General features: G+C 26.6%; 1 long non-coding RNA gene across 1 annotated transcript; it reads right to left on the reverse strand.

The window, feature by feature from the left end:
• Window positions 1–226: 226 nt before the first annotated feature.
• LOC126909388 (uncharacterized) lies at window positions 227–2,154 on the reverse strand. Its single transcript, XR_007705029.1, has 3 exons — window positions 2,051–2,154; window positions 486–665; window positions 227–412 (listed from the first exon to the last, which is right to left on the reverse strand). It is a non-coding gene; the product is annotated as an uncharacterized LOC126909388 (long non-coding RNA).
• Between the last annotated feature and the right edge of the window lie 3,640 nt (window positions 2,155–5,794).

A 5,794-nucleotide genomic window follows, 5' to 3' on the forward strand; every position in this document is an offset into this window, starting at 1 on the left:
CGTATAACTATTATTTAAACAAAAAAAAATCAGCTAAAAATATTAACTGCATCAAAAGTTATTTAAGTTGTCAGTGAGTGCTGGGCCACTCTGTATATAACCAAATAATTTGGTCTAATTTAATATTATTATAATGTACTTTTAAACCTTATAGTCTAGTTAAGAAAATACATTTAAATCTTCCCATGAGTATACTATAAAAGTTCTTAAAAGTACTTACGTTCGCATGTTACTTCAGGACCATACCACGAAGCAGAAATATCCATCGCCAAACACTTAGCTTTTGCAAACCCTCTCATCATAAATCCATTTTCGCACCGATATTCAACTTCAGCTCCGACATCGTAAGTTAATTGATCGGGAAAGGCATTGTTTATTGCATTTTCGATTACAGGAGGGGATTTGCAAAATACTATTCAGGAGATTACGGTAAGATATAAAAAGTCATTTATCCTTTTTAACAACTATTTTAACTTACTACTTACCACTTTGTTTACAATACGGATCCGAGCCTGACCACGTACCAGAAGCATGGCACGTCCTATGGTCACGACCTATTAGCTGGTAACCTATTTCACAGCTATAAGTAGCCTTGTCACTAAAGAGTCTTCCGGTCATTATCACTACGCCATGTTCGGGATTCGGTAATTCATCACATTCTCTTTCTGCGGAAAAATATCAGACACACATATTAGATACAGCATGTTTATTGAACTGGAAGATCTGACAAAAATAACAAATGATTTTGCTAATATCGTTCAGCCGATAATAAGTTCATAAAACTAANGCTAATATCGTTCAACCGATAATAAGTTCATAAAACTAAAATTAAAAATAAATGCCTAAAGTAAAATTTCTCAGTATCAATTCTACACTAGTTTTAACAATTTTTTTTGCTTATTATTAATTCCCTCTCATTGAATTATTGAATAATATTATAAATATTAAAACGTAGTATTATAAGTCGTACGACAGATTATTTTATAATCTTTCCATTTTAGCATTCAACAAGATATGATTTTACTTTAATTCATATGTCATGATTTTTTTTCAATCTACAAATTTGATAAATTTGGCATTAAATCGTATTGCTAATGTTATCAAATTTTATTATCATTCTAAAGTATATAATATAAAAACATTAAACCTTTCTTTCTGAGATAATGCATTAAAGTTATCCGATTATAAAAATGATTATTTATTCAGACAAAAACATCTACACGTTAGAAATACATAAATAGGCTTTTAGTGAATTTATTATAAATCAATTTAGATTTGATTATTTTGCTAGTTATAACTAGTAAAACCCAATTTTTAACTGAACAGAGATAGGGTATAGTAGTTGAATTATCTCTAATTATTTAAATTATGAATAATATAAATAAATATGAATTATTATGAATATGTATTTTATTTTATTTTTGTATATTTTGCAAAAATTTATTTCATACAGTTAAAGTTAGTTGAATTTGTCGATGTCTTTACAACCATGGTTGATTTAATTAAAATAATTGTTATTTTTTGTAACATCTTCTTGAAAATTATATTCATATAACCCCAAAGAAATATTGTATAGGGGATAAAATATACCTTCTGGTTAACAACTCAAATAAAAAATAATAATATTCAGTATTTTAATTAGGGGAAACGTCTGAAAACCGATTTGTTTAAGTCTAATGAATAGAGTTGTATACAAAAATTATTTGAACCCTTTGTACACTTATTTATTTTTTTACGAAAAAACATCCATTACTTATTACTTGTTTTAATTAAACTCATGGTTCAAATGAAATATCGAGCGTAATTAAGTAAATTAAGTATTGTTATTGTCAACTCTTCTTGGTTAATTAGTAAAATATTATGTTGATTTATTAAATTTGACTTAATAAATAATAAATAGGTAAGAGTAATAAAATGTCTTATTTTTTGCTTAGTTCTTAACTTATATTTGATTATGTCTATCTTGTATAGATTTATAATTTATCCGGAGTTTAATTAGATGATGATAAAATGTATCATTAATAATATAGAATAATTACATTATACATACTTATTGTTTGAGTTTCTAGAATATTTCTCTGTGTTTATTTTTTTATAATACGTTTTCATGACGCATATTGTCAGATGTAATACAATTATTTTCGTATAAAATTATAATTCTTAAAGTTGTAACACTAGATAATTGTTTAAATAATAAGGTTTATTTCAAGCATATATCATTACAGTTTATGTTAGTCATGAACGTCTACTCACTAAATCAGATGTGTTTTCAAACCAGTGCTGTTAGTTCGCACGTGACGCGTAATGTAAGCAACGTAAGGGGCCTTTCGTGTGCTTAAATTTATAAACGCCTTAGTATAATAAAATCGTTGAGCTACTTTCTCATTTCGGGTGATAATATATTTGCTAATGGATAAATTTATTAATATCTCTTCGAAATATTTTGATTTTAGTACATTATTATTCAACTTCAAAAAGCTCCATAAAAGACATTTCACGCTTGCGAACTTTTTATTTATGAAATTCATTACATGGAAAGTATGGATACACATTAATCGCACTATAAAAAATTAACATTGAGTGTTCATTTTTTTATTTGCGTAGCTAGTAACGTTATTTTTCATGCGCGTAGCTATTGACAACGATATGTTAGCTTATTTTTTAATTAAATTTGAGCCGTAAGTAATATTTATTAAATAAAAAAAGTAAACTATTGATTACAATTACTATCAACGTTCATTTATTTTTTTCTATCGAAAAAATTGTTTTTTTAATTCACAGATGAAGATTTCAATCGACTTTAGATGAAATTAAATTTTGTAAACATGTTATAAATTTCACCATGGCATATATGGTACGATTCAGTCGGTCGGTGGAATGCAATGAAATACGGTGGTTTGTTTTTATAAATCAAAACACGAACGGGTCATTAATCATTTTAAAATTAATATTATTTGTACTGCTACACTACAGTGATATTATTTCAGACATTAAAATCATTATTAAAAAATAATGAGGCGCAGTAACTTCTACATGCAGTACACGTTAAAATGACAATTATCTTTTGACACAAATTTAGCTCCCTTGAGTGTGTAACGTAAATTGTTTAATTGTACAAACATTAAAAAATGCTGAATTGTATTTTACGTGTCTAAAATTTGCATAATCAGACTAGTTTATCAAACATTTTAAGTGGTGTTTCGTCAAACGATCCGTCTAAAAACTAGCACTTATGATTTAACAACTAACCTATTAAAAACATAAGCACTTAAAGCGCTAATAGTTCTTTTATAGCTCATTTTAACTTGATTAAATTAACTTTGTGAAAATTCTGTAATTTATAAAAGATATTTAAAAGCGTTAAGGTATGAAACCTTAGTAGGAATTACTTTTTAATTAGAAATACATTTATCTATAATTTAAAATAGATATAAATTTTAATGAAAAATAATCAGTTAATAACATATGAGTACATAGTCATGCGTCATTTAATAAATTAATAACACTAAATTAAGCAAAAACAAAAAATTATCTCATACACGTATACTGTGTTAAAAAAAAATAAGTTTTCTGAGTTACTACTACTGGAAGTAGTTCTAAATACTTTCTTGTATTATGAGCTTAAGTAATATGATCTAACATAAAGTTATTCAAGAGCATTATTAATTTTTATGTAATGAAATTGTTAGTGGTCTCTTCTGTTTTGAAGAGAAAACTTTAATTTTTGTTGGATACACATTGGTCTTATGTGCTGTTGTAGAATTGTGTGTTGTGATAACTTATGCTATCGTCGTGTTCTCTCTCTGTTTGCATTGTCACCGCCATCTTAGCACTTTTTAGCTCTATGACACTTGAAAGCCCATAGTTTTGTTTTTTGTTTGTTGCAAAAAGTGAAATATCACCTTTACTATTATCGTATCCTTGTGCGCTCTCAGTATATCGCCTTTGGGTCTATTTGTTTACTGAGATACATCACAGTACCATTTACGGCATATAGTACACGTTGGTCAGCAAATTGCATTCGACTTCAATTGATCCACTCGATATTCAACATTATCATCATCCGTTACAATGATCCGATAAGTATAATACTTGCTCATCTTCATTTTAAGATTTATTGACATTTGTATTCCATTACTTGTTTATATCAGCGCCATTGTGGCAATAGTATTAAGTGTCCCCCCTTGTCCACATTGGTGTATATATAAGATTTTACGATTCATGTATAATGCATTTAATTGTTATATGTTTTCAAAATTCATTTTACATTCATTCATACAGTCCACTCGCCTTATTCTTTTTCCTCGAGATAGCCTGACTTAAGACAAAATACAACAACGAACCCGAGTGAGTACCTCCGGGCGCTGCGTTCATTCAATTTTAATGAGCATTCAAATAATATAATTAACTAAAAAATGCACACAAAATTTCGCTAAACTTAAAAATATCCAATTATTAAACGAGAACGTTATAAATAAAGTTTACTATGTTAAATATAATTTATATAATTTAATTAATATAATAAATTAATATAATTTATAACCCATAATTTTTTTTTATGTTCAATATCAAGTTATAATTTTCACAACAAATAAAAATTGTATTCATAAGTTAAAATAAAATAAAATAGAAAATATCTCGTACAATAAATGTATAAGATCGTATTTTTTTTAAACTTCAATTTAAGAATAAGAATTATTTTTTAAATTAAGTATAACAAATATCGAAAGTTTTTTAATTTTTTTCAATTATTTGTGGAGTTGAGCAAAACTGAATAATAAATTGTAACGAATCCATTATTACTGAACTTCAAATTACTAAAACATTCGAAAAAAATGTTTATTTATGTTGTTTAAAAATTTTAAAAACTCATATTATGCTAAGCTCACAAGTTTGATCGTAGTAACCTTTTTATTCTTATTTTATTTTAACAATTTAATTGTAATTTAAGTACACTAGCTGTAGGAGGAGATAAGTTCAAGATTAATAAAACCGTTCTTTTCTATTCGTTTTTCATTTGAAAAGACGATTTACAGTTTGAAATGAAGTTATAATGAGCTCGTACATCATTGTCCTTCAAAGTTATAAGACTTAAGAGACCGCAGGCAATGTATAACATCCAGACACAATAAAAATAAAAAATATACTTCTTTTCAGCTGTTTTGTGTTTACGATTATCTAAAATCAGTTCTGACACAACTTTGAATTAAATCTTAGGGGCAGGCAAACAATAATTAAATGAATTTGTTTACCAAAGAATTTGCTGTATGAATAAGAATATAAAATTAACAAAAATTTCCCATTTTGTATTTTTCGATGTAAATTAACACTACTATTTTTAATGAATACTTAAATTATTTATTTCATTTATCATAAAAAAACTTTTCAAACAAATTATACAATAATTCTTAACATAAAAAATACTTCAACTACATTTATAATTTATTTTAATTTCTCAGTATTTTTGTGTCAGTTTAAACTCTACACCACTTGTTTTGAAAAATTTATATGTAAGTGTAATTTTTTACAAAGTTTTACTATTAATGTATAACACACATAGTTATACCCCAATTATTTCATATACACTGGAATGATCTATTTACCAAAATTCCAGTCGCTTACACTTAAAATAATAATTTACGTGAGCTAAAATAATCTTCATATTCAACCACAGAACGCAAAACGCTAAACGAAATACTCCAATATGCTGTTATGTCTTTGATTTACACAACACCAAAGCTCTTTTTGCCCACACATTAAACCTGAACGTTTCCGCTATCCAAGACAATCCAAG

Source organism: Daktulosphaira vitifoliae, unplaced genomic scaffold (assembly GCF_025091365.1).
Source record: "Daktulosphaira vitifoliae isolate Bord-2020 unplaced genomic scaffold, ASM2509136v1 Scaffold_325, whole genome shotgun sequence".
Lineage (NCBI taxonomy): Eukaryota > Metazoa > Arthropoda > Insecta > Hemiptera > Phylloxeridae > Daktulosphaira > Daktulosphaira vitifoliae.